The sequence below is a fragment of the Bubalus kerabau genome, chromosome 5 (genome assembly GCF_029407905.1).
Source record: "Bubalus kerabau isolate K-KA32 ecotype Philippines breed swamp buffalo chromosome 5, PCC_UOA_SB_1v2, whole genome shotgun sequence".
Taxonomy (NCBI): Eukaryota; Metazoa; Chordata; class Mammalia; order Artiodactyla; family Bovidae; genus Bubalus; species Bubalus kerabau.
This window is the reverse complement of record NC_073628.1, coordinates 41,137,189-41,161,943: the sequence shown is the minus strand read 5'-3', so window position 1 is coordinate 41,161,943 and position 24,755 is coordinate 41,137,189. Positions and strand designations below refer to the sequence as shown.

At 37.2% G+C, this 24,755-nt stretch overlaps 1 protein-coding gene across 6 annotated transcripts in view; it reads left to right on the top strand.

The window, feature by feature from the left end:
* DLG2 (discs large MAGUK scaffold protein 2) overlaps window positions 1–24,755 on the top strand; it is a 1,420,652-nt gene that overhangs the window by 397,203 nt on the left and 998,694 nt on the right. The window contains exon 2 of one of the 6 annotated variants that reach the window (XM_055581486.1): window positions 24,590–24,679. The exons of the other annotated variants lie outside the window; for them this stretch is intronic. The gene's annotated coding sequence lies outside the window, so the exon portion shown is untranslated. The remainder of the gene's footprint in view (window positions 1–24,589; window positions 24,680–24,755) is intronic. 6 annotated transcript variants of the gene reach the window in all.

Below are 24,755 nucleotides of genomic sequence, written 5' to 3'. Positions count from 1 at the left end.
GGCTGCTGGAGTCACTGCAACATACACAGAACTCAAAATCAGCACCTGGTGCCTTAGTCTTTCACTGGGGCTATGTGTACTAGGTTTTAAGGGCAGACCCTTTATTTAAAAAGATACAGTAATTCAAGATCCATGGGAATACATTTAAAACTTAGTTTTCCAGTATATATTTTACGTAATGTAGATACCATGTCATTGGCTGTAATTATTAAGCTGCCACAAAATATTGATTTCCAAATTGCAATTTTAAGTGTCATGGGATCTTAGAAGTGGAAGAGACCTCAGATTTATCCAATCCTATATTAGAATGTCTCTTATGATTCTTTTAATAGGAGAGGCTGCTGTCTCAGCCTAACCATCTCTAGAAGACCGTGTTTAATTTTGCAAAGTTGACTATCTAATCACCTTTGACAGTGTTTATCCAAAAAGTTTCAAGTCCAACTAATGCTGCTTGAATAAAGCTCATATTTTCCTACATAAATCACAAAACCTTTATAGAAGGGTCTTTTTACAACTGCATTTTTCAAATCTGTTAGGTCAGCACCCAGAACGTAATAGGCACTCAGTAAATGATAGCCCTATTCAGTTTTCCCATATTCAGTTTTTTAAAGATGCAGGCTCAGAGTATTATAATTGTAAGGAAACTATAATTCCAAGAACCTTGCTTTCAATAGTTCACTTAATATTCTCCCAATTTTATACTTTAGTCCTTTTATTTATTTACTTTATTTGTTGCAACAAAGAGTCGTGGAGTTCATCCTAATGTTAGATGCTGGAGATGCAGAATTAAAAATATATGATAAATACTTAAAATTTTTTTATCCATTGGGAAACTGTTTGAATATACAAATATAATTGCTTGATGGAGATATGTGAAAAGTTCAGTAGGACCCCAGTGAAAAATATCTGGAGTTGCTAATGTATCTACTTTCTATGCTGTATGATAAAAGACTAGAATCTCAATAACTTAAAACAGTACACCTTTATTACTTCACAGTTTCCATTGGTTGAGAGTCCAGACACAGCTTAGCAGGAATCTCTGCTTCAGGGTCTTGTTGGCTGCAATCCAGGTATCCTTTAGAACTGCACCTTCATCAGAAGCTCAGCTGGGGAAATATCCATTTTCAGGATTCCTCAGGTTGTTGGCAGAATCTGTTTCCTTGTTGTTGTGTGAATGAGGGTCCCAACATTTTATTGTCTTAGTCAGAGGCCGCTTCAGATATTAGAGATCACCCATAGTTCTCTGCCATGTAACTCTCTCCAGAGGCAGTTTATAACGTTGCTGTTTGCTTCTTCAAGGCCAGCTTGAGAATCTTGACCCAGGCTTCTAAGACTGAGTCTTCTATTATGTGAGGTTCCTGTGGGTGATATCCCACCATCCTTGTTATTTAATGTAACCTAATGAAGAGAATGACATCCGGTCACCTTCACTATCTGTTAGATACTGCTCACCCCTGCTTCGGCCTCAACTCGAAGGGAGGAAGGTATTACACAAAGGCATGGACAAGAATTATTGGGGACCATCTTTGCGTGAGTCTCTCAGAGCTGAAAAAAATTTACCTGGAGAGTCAGGGAAGACTTCGCATTACAAGTGGATACTGTGATGAGATGTGTGATATTTTCCATGTAGATGAAAAATAGACTGAGAGAATAGCTTTTCTGATGTATGGGAAAGTGAAGGAAGATTGGATAGGCAGGACAAGGTCAGATCACAAAGGGCCTCATTTCATGAGTTAAGGAGTATACCAAAAGGAGGGGTATCACACAGAAAGTACCATGGTCAGAGATCCATGGTATACACACCATTCTGCAAGCTAGATAGAGAGCAGGTGGGAGGCACACAGGAGACAGGGAAACACAGGAGATGCTATACTCTTGATGTCACATGACCGACAACTCAGGCAGTACGGTAGCATCTGGTTACAGAAAATGCTTAGGTTATACAGTCACAGTATGTATCAGTAGTATAGACTTAGTGGTAAGAGAGAGATTGTGTGTATTTTTGTGCATATTTAAAGCCAGTAGACTTCTTTCCGGAGAAGGCGATGGCACCCCACTCCAGTACTCTTGCCTGGAAAATCCCATGGATGGAGGAGCCTGGTGGGCTGCAGTCCATGGGGTCGCTAAAAGTCGGACACGACTGAGCGACTTCACTTTCACTTTTCACTTTCATGCATTGGAGAAGGAAATGGCAACCCACTCCAGTGTTCTTGCCTGGAGAATCCCAGGGACGGGGGAGCCTGGTGGGCTGCCGTCTATGGGGTCGCACAGAGTCAGACACGACTGAAGTGACTTAGCAGTAGCAGACTTCTTTCAGCTGATATGTGACTTAAAGTGGAATGGTTTTATAACTGAAGGACACTGTTTTTGTAAGTGTGCTAAATCCCATTATATAAAACCAGATTGGTCCTTCAACACACATGGCTATGATTAAACAAAATCTATAGTTAATTCTCTCCCTAAAACAAGGTGAAGTGTCTTCAATATATAACCAATCCCTACCTTGAGTGAATAAAAGACCAAAAGCTACATAATACTTCATCATTTAATGTCCTATTTGAGAGGACTGGCTCACCTACTTTTCTTTGAGTCCCATTTGAAAATGAAGGTCTCATCCTGGATCATTTTGTCATCAGCAAGAAGCAAACGTATTATGCCGTAGAATTGGGGAGGCAGCTGGAAAAAAGTATCTCCGTTGGCAGAGATTGGCTTGATACCTTTGCAACCGTCTCTAAGAGGAGTTTGAGGAGAGCAGCCTGATGGTTTTATCTGTATCTGACTATGCCAAAGCCTTTGACTGTGTGGATCACAATCAACTGTGGAAAATTCTGAAAGAGATGGCAATACCAGACTACCTGACCTGCCTCTTGAGAAACCTGTATGCAGATCAGGAAGCAACAGTTAGAACTGGACATGGAACAACAGACCGGTTCCAAATAGGAAGAGGAGTACGTCAAAGCTGTGTATTGTCACCCTGCTTATTTAACTTCTATGCAGAGTACATCGTGAGAAACGCTGGGCTGGAAGAAGCACAAGCTGGAATCAAGATTGTCAGGAGAAATATCAATAATCTCAGATATGCAGATGACACCACCCTTATGGCAGAAAGTGAAGAGGAACTAAAAAGCCTCTTGATGAAAGTGAAAGAGGAGAGTGACAAAGTTGGCTTAAAGCTCAACATTCAGAAAATGAAGATCATGGCATCCGGTCCCATCACTTCATGGGAAATAGATGGGGAAACAGTGGAAACAGTGTCGCTTTATTTTTTGTTGCTCCAAAATCACTGCAGATGGTGACTTCAGCCATGAAATTAAAAGACACTTGCTCCTTGAAAGAAAAGTTATGACCAACCTAGATAGCATATTGAAAAGCAGAGACATTGCTTTGCCAACAAAGGCCTGTCGAGTCAAGGCTATGGTTTTTCCAGTGGTCATGTATGGATGTGAGAGTTGGACTGTGAAGAAAACTGAGCACCGAAGAATTGATGCTTTTGAACTGTGGTGTTGGAGAAGACTCTTGAGAGTCCCTTGGACTGCAAGGAGATCCAACCAGTCCATGCTAAAGGAGACCAGTCCTGGGTGTACTTTGGAAGGACTGGTGCTAAAGCTGAAACTCCAGTACTTTGGCCACCTCATGCGAAGAGTTGACTCATTGGAAAAGACTCTGATGCTGGGAGAGATTGGGGGCAGGAGGAGAAGGGGATGACAGAGGATGAGATGGCTGGATGGCATCACTGACTCGATGGACATGAGTTTGGGTGAACCCCGGGAGTTGGTAATGGACAAGGAGGCCTGGCGTGGTGCGATTCATGGGGTCACAAAGAGTCAGACACGACTGAGTAACTGAACTGATACACATTGAGAAAGGATCAGTTTGAGGGAGATCTGGCAAGCTTACAAACATCTATATGGTGAGAAAGTGCTACGTTAGAGGGGGTTAATTCCGAAAAGCTGATTTGTGGAAGCCTGTTAGTGCTGTTCTGTATCAGGATGCTCCTAGCTGAATGTTGGAGTGGGTCATTTCTGTCTTTTTGTCTGCCCAACGTTCATTTTTCTCTTTCTAATAACACTCCGTTTTCTTCTGGGGGATTACCTCTCTCCCTATGAGGGGAATTTTGTTGTGACTGTAGATCATGGCGCATGTCTCCACACTCCAGCAGCAGAAGCTAACCCTCTACCCAGAGGCCATCATCTGCCCCTTCTGCCAGATGGTGCCCTCCCTCAGGAGGCAGACAGTCTAAACTTCTGTTGGAATCGAACTGTTCCAGCAGCTGCCTTTTCCATGTCTTGTTCTTTTATCCTAAGAGCTCTCCCACATCCTTCCAATTTCCATTCTGATTAAGTTTGTCAGAGTTAGCTGTTTATGGCCAAAGAAAATGATACAGCCACTCATTAGCATTTCAGAGAAGAGGAGAAAACAGTGTTCATGAGCTGTCAGACACTCCATTTAATATTTTACATATCTTACTTTATCATCACTAAAGTGGCATGAAGTATAAGCTTATCTTAATATTAACAGGTTGAATCACATTAGTAGGTTTTCTCATATTAAAGTTAATTTGCATTTCTGAAATTTAGTTTTATCATGAAGAATTTATATATTAAAATATATGTATGTATATATTTTATATATATATAGATTCAATATGGCAAGATTTTGGTAAGGATTCATATATATATGATTATAATGTGATTGCCTACTTTTAATATTGAGTTGGTGACGGTATCTCTTTTCTTTATTCTGTAAAAAGAGTTCCTGTAAGTTTGAAATGTTCCGCCTCTTGATTGGTTAATAGAATTGATCTGCAAAACTGCCTAAGCCTTATGTTTTCCTCACAGAAGTTTTAATATTTTTTTTTGCTATCTTTAATAGTTTTAAACTTATTCAGGCTTTCTGTTTCTCTTTGAGTGAAGTTCATTAAGTAATGATCTTCAAGAAATTTGTTCATTTCTTTTAGATTTTTTAATTTATTAGGGAAAAGTTTCTCAGTATCATTTTAAATGTTCTGCTGCATCTATGATTATCTCTCTTTTCATTCCTAGATTGTTTGTGTATTTTCTAATAATTTACTTTTTGAATAACTTTAAGGGACATGATTAATATTGTATTACTCTATTTAAATTGGATTCCCCCAATCATAATTCTGAGATATATCATTTATGTAGATTATAACATAAATGTGGCCTCTGGACTTATGGAAGATGTTCTGGTCTTTTTTTTTTTCATTTTTTGAGAGATATTTCCAAAATGTCAATTGTATTGACTTTGATTCTCCTTATTGTTTTTATTTTCTATTTTTAGTAATCTTTTCTCTTCTTCCTAAATATATGTTAGATTTATTATTTTTAAAAATTTCTTAATTTGGACACTTTGCTTACTGGTTTTCAGAGCTGTTCTTGACTAATTTGAATATCCAAGCCTCTAAATTTTTCTCTTTCAATCATTTTAGCAGCATCCTACACATTTTGATATGTAGTATTTTAATTAACATTTAGTTGTCCTCTTTAACTTCTAAGTTAATTTAGAAATGAGGTTTTAAATTTTCCACATATGTGTGTTTTTAAACTATAAATCTTTGATTTCTAGTTGTTTAATGGTCAACAACATTGTCTTTTTGGTACATCGGACATTTGTTGAGACTTGATCTTCGACCTAATGTGGGGTAATTTTTTGAAAATGTTTCACTTTTTGAGAATGTGTATTCCTCTGACATATATTAACCTGGTATAGAATGTAAATTAGTTTTCTTCTGTGAACTCTGAAGATATTATACTCTCTTACGGCTTCCATTTTACTCTCTATTAAGTTGTGTTACTTTGTAGGTAATCCACCTTTTCTCTCTAGTGATTTTAATTCCTACTCTGTATCTTTGGTGTTCCTCACTATGGTGAGTCTAGGTTTCTGTTGTTGTTGTTGTCCTGAATAAAAACTGGTGTGGCTTATTATGCCACCTAAATCTAAGCACTTGTATATTTCAATTCCAGAAAATTCACAGCCAGCCTTTTTTGGAGTAATGCCTGTCTCCCCTTCTCATCACTGGAACTCTCATTGGAAGTATACTGGCAAGATGCTTTGAATGGTCAAACAAGTTCTGCTTTATGTAAACTGCTGACATGAAGGAAAAAGGCCTGAATGTCAGTCCTTGCTCTCCTGGCCAATTTGTGTGTCTGAGGATCTGTGCTTGTCCAGCTCTGCTGCCTCTTGTCTCATTTTCTTAATGGCATTTTTGTGAGCTGACTGTGCTACTATATGCTGGACTATTTTGTTCTGCCCTCCACCTTGTTAATTTCTTTATTGCGTTTCTCATCTTCCGATCCTTAGTGATATTTTCTAAGGAAACTTTCCCGAATCTATTTCCTAATTCTCTACCAATTAAGTCTAATCTGTTGTTTAAAGGTTTATTTTCATTAAATATTCTTTTCAATTCTGGAAATTCAGATTCTTTGTTTGGATCTGCTTGTTTAGTTGTCATTTGTGATTGACTCATCTCTGATTTTCTCTTTTATGTGTTTGAACATATGAATATGTTGTTGAACATATTAACACGTTATTTATCTTGTGGTTTAAAGTGTGTCTTTTACTTTGTTTTTTTCTTATGCTGATTCTCAATCAGGATGATTTTCTTAAGGTTTTTAATTATTGTTTTCATTGTTTAATTTTGAGTTCCTGTTTTCTGGATGTTTATCTTTACTAATTTTGAGAGCTAGGTTGAGGATGATTTTTGTAAAGAAAAAGCACATTTTTTTTTCCCCAGACACATGGGGGACAATTTTCAGTTGTACTCTTATGTTGGTGCTTTTTTATACACAGGTAGTATGAAATTGAGTCAAAAATCTAAAAGCTAAAGGGCAGAGTTGTGACTACAGATACTTAGGGGTGATTTCTCCCCCCTTCCATTCACTGTCAAAGCCAATATTAACCAACATCCTCACTGCCTTCTTATGAATGTGTTGATCTGCTTGTGTTGCTGTAACAAAATACTGCAGGATAGAAATTTATTTTCTTACAACTCTGAAGGCTGGGAGAAGTCCAAGTATCAGCAAATGAGGTTTCTGGTGGAAGTGTTCTTCCTGGTTGTTGTGAAGATGGTAGCCTTCTTGCTATGCTCTCGTGGCCTTTTCTTGGGGCTGTAAATGGAGAGAGAGCTAACCCTCAAGTGTCTCTTCTTATGGGTACTAATTTTGTCAGATCAAGGCCCCACCTTTATAACCTCATTTGACCTTAGTTACCTGTGGTCATGTATGGATGTGAGAGTTGGACTGTGAAGAAAGCTGAGTGCCGAAGAATTGATGCTTTTGAACTGTGGTGTTGGAGAAGACTCTTGTGAGTCCCTTGGAGATGATTCTGAAGGAGATGAGCCCTGGGATTTCTTTGGAAGGAATGATGCTAAAGCTGGAACTCCAGTACTTTGGCCACCTCATGCGAAGAGTTGACTCATTGGAAAAGACCCTGATGCTGGGAGGGATTGGGGGCAGGAGGAGAAGGGGACGCCAGAGGATGAGATGGCTGGATGGCTCGATAGACGTGAGTCTGGGTGAACTCCGGGAGCTGGTGATGGACAGGGAGGCCTGGCGTGCTGCAATTCATGGGGTCGCAAAGAGTCGGACACGACTGAGCAACTGAACTGAACCTCCTTAAAAGGACTGTTTCCAAATCTGTCCACGCTAGGGGTTGGGAGATTCAACACATGCATTTTGAGGGAACACAAACATTCAATCTGTAACAGCTGAATAGATGTTTTCTTAGTTGATCCTTTCATTGAGGATATGAACGTTTGGGCTCACAGGTTTTATACAGTGACTTTTGTTTTGACCCCCTCACTTTGTGTGTGCCCTAAGGTAAGTCTTCTGTTCGGAGATCATTGTGTGTGTGTGCGCACGTGCACACACACACTTAGTCTCTCAGTCATGCCTGACTCTTTACTACCCCATGGACTGTAGCCCTCCAGGCTCCTCTGTCCATGGGATTTTCCAGGCAAGAATATTGAAGGGGGTTGCCATGCCCTCCTCCAGGGGATCTTCCTAATCTAGAGATCGAACTCGTGTCTTGCATTTCCTGCATTGGCAGGGACATTCATGACCACTGAGCCACCTGGTAAGCCCTCTGAGTTGATTAGAGGTAACTGTTAGGCAATTGGGAATGACAAATGTCTCTAGGGAAGCTGACGGCTTCAGTACTTGGTTCTATCTCTGCATTCATTTGTGTCTTCAGAGAATTTCCTGTGGTTTCTGTTCAGATTAGTTATGCAATTAATTAATCAATGTATGCATGCATGTATGTATTTATATTTCATCCTATATTTTAAAACCTTATCATAAAAGTTTTCAAATTTCTGTAAGGCGCAAAAGTAGAAAAAAATAGTAGAGAAGATATAAGAAGCTCCCATATACATATCCCCTAGGTACAGTAAGCATTAATATTTTGTCAAACTTACTATAGTATCTTAAAGCTACACTATTTGACTCAATCATGCTAATATATGTAACTTGACAAAGATAATTTCTACATAATTAACTGGAATTAACTATAAAGTTATCAATGGGCTTCCCTTGTGGCTCAGTTGGTAAAGAATCCACCTGCAATGCAGGAGACCTGGGTTCACTCCCTGGATTGGAAAGATTCCCTGGAGAAGGGCAAGGCTACCCACTCCAATATTCTGTCCTAAAGAATTCAATGAACTATTGAATCCATGGGGTCACAAAGAATCGGACACAACTGAGTGACTTTAAAAAAAATAAAAAAACTATAAAGTTATCAGTAAGTCATTCAATTCAGTTCAGTTGCTCAGTTGTGTCCAACTCTTTGCAACCCCATAGACTGCAGCACGCCAGGCCTCCCTGTCCATCACCAACTCCCAGAGTTGACTCAAACTCATGCCCATTGAGTCAGTGATGCCATCCAACCTTCTCATCCTCTGTTGGCCCCTTCTCCTCCCACCTTCAATCTTTCTGAGCATCAGGGTCTTTTCAAATGAGTCAGTTCTTTGCATTAGGTGGCCAAAGTATTGGAGTTTCAGCTTCAGCATAATATTATCCAATTATTAGTCTATATTCAAGTGACTCTTATTGATGTTTCTCTATTCATATTTCCTATAAACTAGAAAATGGATATAAAGGCTGGATTATATTTGGATTTAATTTCTTTAGCATGGATACTATGAGGTAGTGCTGTGTACTTTATGTTGCATTAAATCAGAAGGTCATGTGTCTGATAATCATAATTTCTGTGCTGTTGAGACTTAATCGGTAATGCAGTTTTAGTCAGCCTGACCCTTTCATTGTGAAGTTTCTCATTAACCTTTCATCTAATGCTTTTACCATCTACTGATGAGTGTTACCTTCTTCAATTTTTTTCAAGAGGTTGCCAGATTTTCTAATTCTGTAATTTTCTCTACTTTATTAGATGGAAATTTTCCAAAAGAGTATTTTTCTTCACATGCTAGAGTTACTAGTGGTCTGTAAATTTTAGTTTATACAGAAAAGAGAGGATAAATGTTTAATTCTTCCTTTTTAATTACCAGGGATCATAGTAAATGGTTGCTCCCCTAGTCCCTGCAGAGCTGACCAGTGATTTTTTAAATTTTGCTTGAGGTTTATGTCTTTTATAATGAGACATTTCAAGTTGCTTTTAAAAGAGGGGATATAAATAGAAAATAAATAAGCAAGAATACTTACTAAATTACTATAATTTGGGTTAGTATTTCTTGTGTTCATGAAAAGTTGTTGGACCTGCAGTTTTCTGAGATAAAAGCAAATGCCTTCATATTGACATAAAAGTAGCTGTTAATTTGATAAACATTCAAAAGTAAATTTCCCAGTCCTTTAAGTCTTATACTTAGTGTTATAGTTGTTTTTCAACTTTCTGTTTATCCCTTAAGGTCAGTGTGATCCTACATTTCAATAATGATTTTCCTAATATTATATCCAATATTTCATTCCCCTCACCTTCATCCATAGAGTTTGGGTTGAGATAAATAACAAGCCTACTCCTAATTTCCTTTACTCAGCCAAGGATTAATATGTGTAATAAAGCAGTTAAATAGTGATTTGTTTTTAAGTCATGCTAATAGGAATTTAAAAAGAATTAAAGCTTCTAGAAGTGAATTTCTCAGCCTTCAAAGAAAAGATTGGTGGTACTTTAAGCAAAATGCAAACTAGTACAGCCACTATGGAGAACAGTGTGGAGATTCCTTAAAAAACTGGAAATAGACATACCTTATGATCCAGCAATCCCACTGCTGGGCATACACACTGAGAAAACCAGAAGGGAAAGAGACACGAGTACCCCAATGTTCATCGCAGCACTGTTTATAATAGCCAGGACATGGAAGCAACCTAGATGTCCATCAGCAGATGAATGGATAAGCAAGCTGTGGTACATATACACAATGGAGTATTATTCAGCCATTAAAAAGAATACATTTGAATCAGTTCTAATGAGGTGGATGAAACTGGAGCCTATTATACAGAGTGAAGTAAGCCAGAAAGAAAAACACCAATACAGTATACTAACGCATATATATGGAATTTAGAAAGATGGTAACAATAACCCTGTGTACGAGACAGCAAAAGAGACACTGATGTATAGAACAGTCTTATGGACTCTGTGGGAGAGGGAGAGGGTGGGAAGATTTGGGAGAATGGCATTGAAACATGTAAAATATCATGTATGAAATGAGTTGCCAGTCCAGGTCCGATGCACGATACTGGATGCTTGGGGCTGGTGCACTGGGACGACCCAGAGGGATGGAATGGGGAGGGAGGAGGGAGGAGGGTTCAGGATGGGGAACACATGTAAACCTGTGGCGGATTCATTTTGATATTTGGCAAATCTAATACAGTTATGTAAAGTTTAAAAATAAAATAAAATTTAAAAAAAAAAAAAAAAAAAAAAGAAAAAAAAAAAGAAAAAATACTTTGTGAAAAAATTCATTAACATGGCCAGTTCTCTTCCTGACCTTATATTTTATCAATCTCCTATTATATGGAGAAAATGAAGACATCAACATAGTACAAAAAGCTTATTTAAAAGGCAAATGGGTCAAGTTTGAATGAAATAGCAATTATGGAAATGATCACAAACAAGTCACTGAACAAGATTTAATTAATTAGGTTATACCCAAAGAAAGGCTCTGCATTAATGTGTTTAACAACCAAAAAGGACATGTTCTGGTCACAAACCATGTATGATAATCTATAATGAATGTGAGTAGTCTAATAAAAACATAAATGTATTATATAAATGACAGACTAGAGGGAGAGAAGTTGTTTAGGTAGAAAGGATCTGGCCTCAATAATTATTAGTATTAAGATATGGGCAACCAAGTCTATCATTTAAAAAATGCATTAGTTCTTCCAGAGGTAACCTATAGTTTAATATTAAACAAGATAAAACCATGTGACAAAGTTGTAATATTCAATAGATATACAGAAAGATATGTACATAAAGTCTACTTTTAAATGCTTTATTGATGTCTTCTTATATATCTATATGATAAAATAAAGATGTGAAAATGCAGTGTGTTTATTATAAAATGAGATTAATGCAGCATGTCATGTCATCAGATTAAACAGCATTATCACTTGGTAAGTTTTATATATTATTTCAAAAAACTGCTTGTTAAAGAAAAGCAGCCTGATAATTAAGTCATTCACTTATTCACTCAGCAAACATGTCAAATATCATATGGTATAGTTCCTAGTGCTAAGAAAATGAATATTAATAAGACAAGGACCCTTCAGTAATGAGCTCAAGTCTCTGTGGAGACTTATGAACAGAAACAGTAGTAGTTGACTATGAAAAGTGTTCTACTGGTAATATGGGGGATGTGACGTGGATGACTTGAATGGGAATTCTTCTGTCTGGGTAAGCTGGGAAGAGCTTTCCCAAGGAGGTAACTTTGAATTTGGACGTCAGAGGTTGAGTCCTAGCCCACTAACTGGAGAAATGGGGAATATCAATTTAAAAGGAGGGAATCAATTGCATTTGTAGAAATAGGAAATTATGAAACAGCATGTGGGGTTCACAGGGAATATATGATTGGAGTAGAGGGTACCTGAGAAACCATGAGACTAAGGTATTGGGTGAAGATGGGGAAGACTGGCTGCCATGAGAAGCAGGTTTGGCTTATCAAGTCCAGTGTTTATAGGCATCCCTCAAAGGTTTTGATGCAGTTTTATGTGGTCACCACTCCTGTGGTTTGTGGGGGATAAGGTGAAGGTGAGGAAAGATTCTAGCCACAAAAATGAGTTTGGAGGGTGTTGCCAGAGTTGACGAGATGTGAACCCAGGTAGTAGTAGTAAGAGTACCCCAAAAGCTGACAATTTTAGGAGGTCTTTACAGTGTAGAATCATTTAGATCAGAGGAGCAGTTGAGAATCATGCGATATAGAGAGACATAATGAAGAATTATTCTAAAGTAACTAAACTGGGTAGATTACGATCTATTGAATCAAAAACAGTTGAAGGAGTGGATTTTAGGGAAAAGCTACCTGAGTTTGTTTTGGGGCATGTTGAGGTTTAGGGAGCTGAAGAATACCCAGGAAGGACAGTAAGGCATGGGGGCCTAGAGATATCCTTGTCCTCATTAAACGAATAATTTTAGAAGGGAAGCTATCAAGCTAGCTCTCGGGGATTTGATTCAGCTTGGTGGACTTGTGTTAAAGGATACTTTTTCTCCCTGTTTAAAAAAAAAAGCTAGGCAAAACTTATGAATATGGAACAAATGTGTTCTTCTAAAGCACCAAGAAGCTCAAGGGACCATTTGATGTAAATTTTCACAATGTAGATATGTGAAACTCATCATCCTTGGGTTTCCATTTAAAATCCACGTTGTGAGAGTAGGGCCTAGGGTTACCTTTGATCTTGATTCACTGAGATTTAATGGAAGGTACACATATTCTGTTCAAACTTTAGAGAAGAAAGTTGTAAGAACTTTTGGGGGATTTGGAAATTGTAAAGGCTTTAAAAAAAAAAAAGCCTCTTGAAAACAAAAATCTCTCAAAGAAGTTTTTTGTTTTTGTTGTTTTTATTTAGTGACAACATGACAATTCAACTATCATTTGCTTCCTGACAGTCAATGAGCCAGAATTTAAACGTTGTTCTTGCCCGAGTCTCCTGTACAACTGATAAAAGCTCACTTTGAGGCCTCCGTTGTTTCAATCTTTCTCTCTCCCCCTCTCTTTCTTTCCCTCTCTCCCTCCCTCTCCCTCTCCCTCTCCCTCTCTCTCTGTCTTCAGCTATTTTTCTAAAGTGTCCACCAAAGTGGAATCTGTAGTTATTTGCTAAGGTCATTGTTCAAATATGCCAACTACTCTGTGGTTTCATCTTTTGCTGTATTTCTGAGTACTCAGTAAGATTACTGATAGTTTTGTAAAAGGCCAAAGTGTCTCCTTCAATAAGCATTTGATAAATGAATGTGGATGACTTAGTGCTATCAAAAAGTACATGATCAGAAATGTAGCTGCAAACTAAGGGAATAAATTCTGTAGAAAATGACAGTAATAGTATAAATCATTCAGTATAACTTAGCCTTTGCTAAAAGCAGTGGAATCTAATCACAGAAAGTCTTTTATATGTGAATAAGGGATAGATTCCAAAGAAGCACCACTAACAGAACTTGATTTGTACGTTTGTGACTTTTTAGAGAAACATGTATTTATAACACTATTAAACAGAATAGCCTTAAATCAAAAGCATAAAGTGTGGTTAGACTAGTAGCATCTGGAAAGAATCAGCCCCTTTGCCTATAATGTTTCTAAGCAACCACAAATTGAAGCAATGCAAGGATAGTTCATGAGAAGTTAAAGTTATAATTTTTAAATTTCTACAATTTTGAATCTGCTATAAGGCAGAAATAGTGAAAGCTAATTTATACCTTCTGCTTTTATTAAATACAAATTTCACTTATTTAAGTACAAAAAATCACAGCTTTTTATAAGCAAATGGACCTTTTCAGCAAGTCCAATTTAAGCCATTCTTTGTTAGGTATAATTAGAATCTGTGTATGTAGTCCAGCAAAATTACTTTGTGAAATATAAAGCAACACTGAAATTATTATTATAAAGCTATGAATTTGCTAACATACTTCAGATACTTTCTGAATTTTTAAAATTCTAATTGGATTGAATCTAATTATTATGAAACAATACTTCAATGTACCTTTTTACAATATGAATCTAAATGTAAGTCATTAATTTTCTCCTTTTTGCCATGTCCCCATTTGCATTTTATCAGATTAAATGTAAATATACTTAACACAAATTACCTCTTAAAATTCTTGAAGGTAAATCTGAAAGGTCTGCCAACTAAGAAGAGAGGAAAATACAGACTTTCCTGTAGTGTCCTAAAATAAAGCGATTTTAGAACACTATGATTTCTCAAAAGATCTTCCTTTTTCCTATGAAATATGGTTTATTTTTAATAATATAAAATCAGAGCCTAACTGATAGGAAATGAAGTAAATCTTTCCCATATATCCTGCAGGAAAGATTATTTTCTAATATGTAAATGTATGGTGCATTTACAAAACTTTCCATGTAATAGTCCAAAATTTTAATATAGGCTATCAGGACTTTTATATTAGATAACCAGGTGAGTTGACTATAAGAAGTATAAGAATACTATTTACTTTTTTTTTTTTGAAAGAGAGATACTGGCAAAACATGTTCAATGATATATTAAAATTTATTAATTGATCTTAGTATATCAGTTTTCACCAACAAATTGGCAAAGTTTCTATGCTAGTATAAAAGATTGTGCTACATGAAAATATGTAGATATAGGTATAAATATAGATATGTGTGTGCAGATATAGTCTCTAGACTACTAGAAACATCTCTGAATTTTTTATCTACAAATAATGAAGTGGTGTCATATCATAAATGTAATATGATGTTTTTCTTTTTAATGATGTAAACCAACGGCTGAAAGAGACCAGTAGAAGTTCAGTTCAGTTCAGTTCAGTGGCTCAGTCGTGTCTGACTCTTTGCAACCCCATGAACCTCAGCCCACCAGGCCTCCCTGTCCATCACCAACTCCTGGAGTCTACCCAAACTCATGTGCATTGAGTTGGTGATGCCATCTAACCATCTCATCCTCTGTCGTCCACTTCTCCTCCTGCCTTCAATCTTTCCCAACATCAGGTTCTTTTCAAATGAGTCAGCTCTTCGCATCAGGTGGCCAAAATATTGGAGTTTAAGCTACAACATCAGTCCTTCCAATATACACCCAGGACTGATTTCCTTTAGGATGGACTGGTTATATCTCCTTGCAGTCCAAGGGACTGTTAAGAGTCTTCTCCAACACCACAATTCAAAAGCATCAATTCTTCGGCGCTCAGCTTTCTTTATAGTCCAACTCTTACATCCATACATGACTACTGGAAAAACCATAGCTTTGACTAGATGGACCTCTGTTGACAAAGTAATGTCTCTGCTTTTTAATATGCTGTCTAGGTTGGTCATAACTTTCCTTCCAAGGAGTAAGCGTCTTTTATTTTTTATTTTTTATTTTTTTTAATTTTATTTTATTTTTAAACTTTACATAACTGTATTAGTTTTGCCAAATATCAAAATGAATCCGCCACAGGTAAGCGTCTTTTAATTTCATGGCTGCAATCACCATCTGCAGTGATTTTGGAGCCCCCAAAAATAAAGTCAGCCACTGTTTCCACTGTTTCCCTATCTATGTGCCATGAAGCGATGGGACCAGATACCATGATCTTCGTTTTCTGAATGTTGAGCTTTAAGCCAACTTTTTCACTCTCCTCTTTCACTTTCATCAAGAGGCTCTTAAGTTCTTTACTTTCTGCCATAAGGGTGGTGTCATCTGCATATCTGAGGTTATTGATATTTCTCTTGGCAATCTTGATTCCAGTTTGTGCTTCCTCTAGCCCAGCGTTTCTCATGATGTACTCTGCTATAAGTTAAATAAGTAGAAATTAGTCCCACATTATTAACCTCCTTAGCACTAAAGCCCATAGACTTCAGTTCTTTGAACATAAAAGAGGGCAAATGGATTTGTGTAACAGCAAGAATGCAAGATGTGAAGTTGCCTGAAGATGCAGTGGGCCCATTTCTGCATCAGTTAGCATTCCATAAAACAGACTCCCAGATATCTTCTTCCCACCACCTGCTTATACATATGATTACAGCAGCCTTCATTAGCACCTTCTACTAGATTAAAGTCCAACATTTTTTTCTAAGCCTTGGTTTCCTTATTCTGACACAGAAAGCTACTTATTATTTCTAACCTATAATTTCTTGAACATTCATCATATGCATAGATCTATCATATAGATATAGATAGATATAGATTTATCATATAGATAAATCAGCCAATAGGTGATTAAGATTCAGACACTGTGTTGTAGAAACTGATGCACTTGTAGGGGAGGGTAGATATATATTTCCTGCTAATAGAAAAGAACCCTGTTGCCAGAGCAGTCTTGAGAAAGAAGAAGAAAGTGGAGGCATCATGATCCCTGATTTCAAACATACAAAGCTATAGTAAATAAAATATTATGGTATTGGCATAAAAACAATACACATAGATCAATGGATTAGGATAGAAAGCCCAGAAACAAACTCATGCATACATGGTCAATTACTTGATGACAGAGTAGTCAAAAATATTCAATGGGGAGAGCTCAGTCTCTTTGATAAATGTGGGAAAATTGGATAGCCACATGCAAAAGAATGAAACTAGACCGCTATCTTAAACCAGTATACAAAAATTAATGTGAATTAAACAGTTGACTGAAGACCTAAGGTCGTAAAACTCGTAGAAGAAAACATAGACAGTAAGCTCCTTAACTAGGTCTTCGTAATGATTTTTTTTTTCAGTCTGACTCTAAAAGCAAAACCAGAAATAAACAAGTGAGACTACACCAAAATAAAAATCTACACAGCAAAGGAAACCCTCAAAAGAATGAAAAGGCAACCTACTGAATAGGAGAAAATATTTGTAAATAATTTATCTTATAAGTGGCTAGTATCCAAAATATATAAATATAACTCATAGAACTAAATAACAACAAAAAAGAAACAATCCAATTAAAAAACAGGCAGACTATCTGAATATGCATTTTTCCAAAGAAGGCATATAGGTGGCCAGCAGACACATGAAAAGATGCTCTACCTAATTATCAGGGAAATGCAAATCAAAACCACAGTCAGCTGTGGTCATGTATGGATGTGAGAGTTGGACTGTGAAGAAGGCTGAGCATCGAAGAATTGATGCTTTTGAACTGTGGTGTTGGAGAAGACTCTTGCGAGTCCCTTGGACTGCAAGGAGATCCAACCAGTCCATTCTGAAGGAGATCAGCCCTGGGATTTCTTTGGAAGGAATGATGCTAAAGCTGAAACTCCAGTACTTTGGCCACCTCATGCGAAGAGTTGACTCATTGGAAAAGCCTCTGATGCTGGGAGGGATTGGGGGCAGGAGGAGAAGGGGACGACAGAGGATGAGATGGCTGGATGGCATCACTGACTCTATGGACGTAAGTCTGAGTGAACTCCGGAAGTTGGTGATGGACAGGGAGGCCTGGCGTGCTGCGATTCATGGGGTCACAAATAGTCAGACACGACTGAGTGACTGAACTGAACTCAACTGAATGTATATGTTTCCATGCCACCCTCTCGATTCCCCCCATCGTCTCCCTCCCACACTGGGTCACAAGTCTGTTCTCTGTCTGTGTCTCCATTGCTGCCCTGCAGATAGGTTCATCAGTACCATATTTCTAGATTCCCTGCCCATGCATTAATATACAATATTTTTCTTTCTGACTTCATTCTATACAAGAGGCTCTAGGTTCCTCTGACTCATTAGGACTGACTCAATGCATTCTTTTTTAAAGCTGAATAACATTTCATTGTATATATGTACCACAATTCATGTATCCATTCATTTACTGGTGGACATCAGTGGAAATTTGCTGTGTGACATTGGGAGGACAACCCAGTGCTTTGTGACAGCCTAGAGGGGTGGAAGATGGGGTGGAGGTTCCAGAGGGAGGGAACATATGTATTTCTGTGGCTGATTCGTGTTGATGTATGGCAGAAGCCAGCACAGTATTTTGAAGCAAATATCTTGCAATAAAAAATTAAAAAAAAAAACACAATCAGATATCAACTCACACCTCTTAAAATGACTATGATCAAAAAGACTAGAAATAAACAAGTGTTGATGAGGAGAAAAGGGACCCCATGTGCACCATTGGTGGGATTGTAAATCGGTGTTGCCACTGTGGAAAACAGAGTGGAAGTTTCTCAGAAAATTAATAATAGACCTACCATATAATTTAGAAATTCAGCTTCTGGTACTTATTCAAAGAACACATAGACACTAATTAAAAAAGATATATGCACCCTCACATTCACTGCAGCATTATTTCCAATGACCAGGATAATGGAAAGAACCTGTGTCCATCAATAGATGAATCGATAAAGAAGTGATACACTCTCTAGAATAATAGTCATTAAAAAAGAATAAAATCTTGCCATTTTTGACCATATGGATGGACCTGGAGAACATTATCCTAAGTGAAATAAAGCAGGCAGAAAAAAATTACCACACAATCACTCTCCTATGTGGAATCTAAAAATAAAAGAAAATTTTTTTCAATTTTTAAAAAAATTTTAATTGGAGGCTGATTACTTTACAATATTGTATTGGTTTTGCCATACATCAACATGAATCTGCCATGGGTAAAAATCAAAACTAAGCTTAATAAGTAACAGAGAGCAGATTGGTGGTTGCCAGAGGCCAAGGGGCTGGGATTGAGAGAAATGGATGAACTATTTTTGAAATTAATTTAATGCACATGTAAAATGAAGCTATCTTGACTGATTTACTAAAATTTCATTCAAATATCATGCACATTTAGATACAGGTCTCAACTATTTCCCATGTGCCCCTTAGTAAAATGCTAATAACAAAAACAAAAACAAAAACAAAAAACACCTCACAGTAGTACCAAGGAGAAGGGGTTGTTTTACAAGACCCCACTGTGTGCATACAGAATCCCATTTTTAGCCACCACGTGCCAGAACTTAGACCTAGGTCTGCCTGATTGGCTGAAAACACTGTACTATGACCTTGCTACTTTCTTTATTTCTACTCAGGGTAAACTGGGAAGATTCTTCAGAGAAGGTGTATTATAAAGATGTAATTACATAGCTTTTTTTCTTCTTTTAAATGAATAACAGTTCAAGTTTTCTTTGGGATTCTAAGTACCTAATAAAGTCGAAAAAAAAATATATCTCTCACCATGTAAGTAAGAGACAACTCTGATCTGTGAAATTGTGAAAATATTAAGTCTGCGAATAGATTGTATATATCAAGCTGCTTAGAACATGCCAAAGAGGAAGTGCATGCTCTCTAGGAAAAAACGAGTTTCCTCTTCCCATTAAGAGTTTAGTTTCATTTCTTGAAAGAAAGAGACATAATCCTCTCTTAGGCATATCGGTTATCTATATTGTCCATTTTGATTATAGTGTTTTAGCAAAAGCATGAAAAAATTGACCCTATCATTCACCAGCTGAGAAACACAAACCAAGTTAAATAGCTTCTCTGATTTTCAGTTCCCTTATAAGTAAGGTGAGGGGATAAAGTTTGCCTCACATGCTGCTGTGATGGTCAAATATACCTGCATATACCTGGCATGTGCTAAACAATACATGTTCCATTTCCTTTCCTACAATTCTTAGATTGCTAGACTGTCTGGTCCTGTGATGTCTCAGTACAGGTTGTAGACAGCTCTTCCATCCAGAATTCTTTATGTGACTTTATAAAATTTAGGAAAGGCATATTTCTAATGCTTCAACCATGTCTATAGCATGAAGCCCTTTATTGCCTTGGCTAAATGCCTGATTGTAGAGAGTGACCACTTGTTTCAAGGGGCACTTTCAATAGAAGAAAAAATGAAGCTATTTTTATTTGTTTTTTATTCCCTGCAGAAAAGCAACATATGACCTTAGGCAAGTTACATAGCTTACTTAAGCATCAATTTCCTCATCTGAAAAATAAAAGTAAAATAAATTAGATGTTTTAGGTACATGAGAAATTGAAATACTTTCTTCCCTTTCTTGTTGAAATCTGTGGTGGTTTGCAGGAACGTGTACTACTTATGAGAGATAGAACCACACAGTGGTTTAAAAAAATGAATTCCCAAACATGTCAAACCTTTTCAACCTAACTGTCCTGCCTGCTGCCTAAGGTAACCTCTCTGAAACTTATTTTTTCTCATTTCTAAATTAGAATAATAGTACCTAAGCTCACAGGTTTGAGTAGTTATCTACACTTTATTTAAGCTCCATAAGTTATCTGATATATGTGTGTGTGTACACAAAATATTTAACATATTACACTATAAAGATATAAATTTAAGTGGAATCAAGCTGGAGATTTTAAACACCCCTCTTGGGTAATGGCAGTGATAAATTATTTAACAAGGCAAGGCCAGCGTAGAAGGTGTCCCATATGTAGACACTTCATTCACTTTAGCTTCTGCAAACAACATTTGAGTACCTAGTCATTATCAGACACAATGCTAGACTCTGGAAGTTACAGAAAAAAATTGGTAAGATATGAGTTCTAGGTTATATAAAAATATATTTTTTTCTCTCACTTACTGAATACTGTTTCAAGCATACAGAATAAAAATAATACTAAATGTGAATACTCTTTAATAAGCTTCCATGTGAAACTCTGTTTTAAGCTTATCATGCATTACTTTATTAAATCCCACATCAATCCTGATGAAGATATGTTATTTTCACCATTAGTAGATGAGAAAGCAGAATCTTGGAGGCTAACTTGTCCAGTGTTATTCAACAACTAATAAACCATAGAATCGAAATCCTGAATTCCTAATCTGTACCTTAGGCAGGCATGTTGACACCAAATGCATAATTTTCCGTATACAAATTGTACCATTTTTCCTGAATGAAAAAATTGCTTAAATTGGATTCATGTAACTTATTTGATATAGTGAAAATTTTGACCGCATGCGCGAAACTTAAGTCCTTCTTTTGGAAAAACGTTTACATCGAACACCATGAAGAGTAGGAAAACATTAAATGCATCATTATTATTAGGATTGTAAGAGGGTGAGAAAAAGTTATCAAAGGTAAGAAAGGAAGCTGTGACATGCTGAGCAAAAGGCTAATGCAAGGTGTTTTGAAAAAGCAAATCAAACAGATTATTACAATATGTATTACATATCCTGAATACAATTGATCACCTTCAACCTCACTGAAAATAGAATCCACAGTGGTAACTTTGGACACTTTTAACAGTTTAGGGTTGTTTTCAAAGTTACGAGCTGTATAGGCTGTACCAATACAATGAAGGCACAAAACAGCTTTGAAGAGCTTGGGTATAGGAAGTAAATTACCTGTCAGTGTCTGAGATCTTGTCTCTTCTATTTGCATTAACCTAGAAAAGTAGACATGTGCATCTGTTAGTGACTGTGATCAAAGCTTTCTATAGTGATAAATGCCCGATTCTAGGAAGAGATAGCATAACCACAGAGACTTTGAGCAATCACCCAGTGCTTAGAATGAGACTTAGCAAACTATAGTTTATAGACCAAATCTGTTCTACTACTGGTTTTTGTAAATGCAGTTTAATTGGAGCATGGCCATATCATTCATTTAGGTAGTGACTATGGCTGCTTTCATGCTAAAATGTCCGAGTTGAGTAGTTGTTACAGAGCCTATATGGTTCTCAAAATATTTACCATCTGGTATTTTACAGAAAAAAAAATTTCTACTACTACTTGACTTAGATTAAGCAAATTCTGGAGTTTTCAGGTGAAATAGATAAATTAACCATAAAACAATAAAAAAATCATACAGTGTCCTCTTAAAAGTTTGTTTGTTTTTAAGTAGTTGTCATAAAACCACTTTTGATATTAATATAGAGAGTGAATATTTCACTTGTGATTATTCTTGCATGTTTTATGAAATAAGTTTTAAATACAGTCACTCTTTGAACAAATATTTGTGAGTAAACTCTAAGTACCCGTACCTGATCTGGGCACTAGAAACACAAATTGAGTTAGATATAACCCATGTCCTTAAGAAGTTCACAATTTATAGGGAGTTAGTATTATATTATCTTTATTTAATTTGTTTCTTATAGATATAATAATGATAGTTGGATCTTGCTTTTTATTCAATGCATTAATCTCTGAATCGTTTAAACTGTTTACATTTGGCATAGTTATTACTATAAACTAGAACTTCAATCTGCAATTTTACTCTTTGCTTTCTATGTTTATACTCTATGCTTTTATGATCCTTTTCCCCCTTTCTCCTGGTTTTGTTCTTGTTTTTTTTTTTTTATTTATTTTGATCATGAGGTGAATTGGTGTTTTTTCTTACGTTCATTCTGGTTAGGATTTGTTGAGCTTCTTGGATCTGAGGATTTACAGTTATTGAATTTGTAAAATTATTGGTCACTATTTAAAGATTGAGGGCAAGAGGAGAAAGGGGCAACAGAGGACGGGATGATTGGATGGCATCATTGACTCAACGGACATGAGTTTGGCCAAACTCCGGGAGATAGTGAAGGACAGGGAAGCCTGGGATGCTGCATTCCATGGGTTGCAAAGATTTGGACACAACCAAACGACTGGAAAACAAAATTTTTTTCAAATAATTTTCCTCCCCTCTCCCACTTTCTAGACTACATTTGCCTATATGTTAGAATAAACTTGATATCATTCAACTCATCACTGATGCTCTGTTCTTTTTTGTTCCAGTCCTTTTAAATCCGTGTCTCACTTCAAATAAGTTTCCATCACTGTTTCTTTAAGTTCACTGGTTGTCATCCTCTGTAGCATCTTGTGGTTACTCCCATCCAGTGTCTTTCACTTCAGGTATCTAATTTTTAATTTTTATATATTCTGTTTCCTTCCTCATCCTGTTCATGTTTTTCTCTACATTTATTAAGTATATGGAGAATATTTTTAACTTTTCAAACATTCTTCTAATTCCATCATCTCTATAATTTTGGACTTTGTATCTAATAATTCTTTTATCCTGCTTATGGTTAATCTTTTCCTGTTTCTTTTCATGCTTCATAATCTTTTTTTTTTTTTTTTGATGCCAGACATTGTGTACTTAATATTGTTGGTTTCTGGGGTTGCTGTATTCCTTTAGGTTACTGGATTTTTTTCTGGCAACTATTAGGTTGCATTGTTCAGCACATTTGAGGCTTGATTTTACTCTTTTTTTTTTTTTTTTTAAAGTAAGGCTTTCCTAAATCTAGGGTTGCAAGTGTGTGTGCTAAGTCGCTTTAGTTGTGTGTGACTCTTCACAACCCTATGGACTGTAGCTGGTCAGGCTCCTCTGTTCATGGGATTCTCCAGGCAACGATACTGGAGTGGGTTGTCATGCCTTACTCCCGGGGATCTTCCTGACCCAGGAAATGAACCACATCTCTTGTGTTTCCTGCATTGGCAGGCAGGTTCCTTACCACTAGGGTTAATTAGTGTTAATTTATCCTATACCTTCTGAATTCTGACTTTGCCCTAGGCTAGGTCCCCTCTTGGTTGGAGAAAATGGCCCTTGGCACTTCTAGTCTTCACTGGAAGTCCTTAGAAGTTTTAACCAAAGAACAGATACAATTTCCTAGAACCCATCAGCCGGTGTCTTCATAGGTCTTTCTTGCCAGGGAGATGGAATAAAAATCTTAAATTTAATCATAAATCTCTCCTGGAGCTACAGGTGGAATTCATTCCACCCAAACGTCAAGGTGGAAAGTGGTTTCAAGGCTGCACCTGTGGGAAAATATAATTGGTAAGGCCGGGCGGTTTGGGGGGTAGGGGCGGGGCCCACGTATTGTGTTTTGTCTTTTTAATATAATCCCCAGCTTCTCCCATCTGTGCAGTCTGGGTTGTGAAAGCTACTGTGTTGATAGCAGAAAAGGAAGGGGTGGGCGTGCGGTGGAGTTTTAACTACAGCTTTTTCTTTTTTTTTTTAACTACAGCATCTCAGAAGTCTTAGGAAAATAAAATGCATCTTCAGAGTAGTAATGTCAGTTCCTGCTTTTTGGATTAGTGGGAAAGTGATGAGCAGACTCTTTATAGAAGATAAAAGCTGCGATGGTGGGCGTGGGGGTCGAAGACTCAAGTTGAACACAATTTATGACTTTTAAGGGCTATGGTATTCAGTAAAACAAGATAGTTGTTCAAGTCAGTCCTTTAATGCAAGGAATTGCCATTTACTTTTCAGTGGGTCCAAGCCCTTCCCCCAGCTCAGCTACATACGCGTAAATACATGTTGCCTTTTGTAGATGACGGGCTTTATTTTTTAAAGTTCTCTCCACAAAAGTGCTCATCTGCATTGGGAGCAGAAACGCTTCAGCTGATGCATATTTAAACCACCACCAAGTTCTTAACGTGGAACATGAAACCTGTCACAGGTGTTCCTCCTAAGTGTACAGCACCTGGTTTGGAGCTCGGGGGGTTTTCTGTGTATGGTCTTCCAGGCAGGAGGAGAGAAGTAACCAGACTGCAGCTCTGTCCTCCCCTCCCTGCCTATCTCTTGCTCCACCCCCGTTCTTCTCTCCCCTTTCCCCAGCATAAGTCCCTCCTTGGTTGCTGTATCCTGAAGTCTTTAACTTGAGAAAATGTGGAAGTGAACCTGGACATCCTAGGCTTTCCCTTTAAGGTAGGTGGAGCTTTATGGCTTTAAAGGGACTAGCATAATACACACTTGGGCAAGAGTATCAGGCCTCAATTTGTTA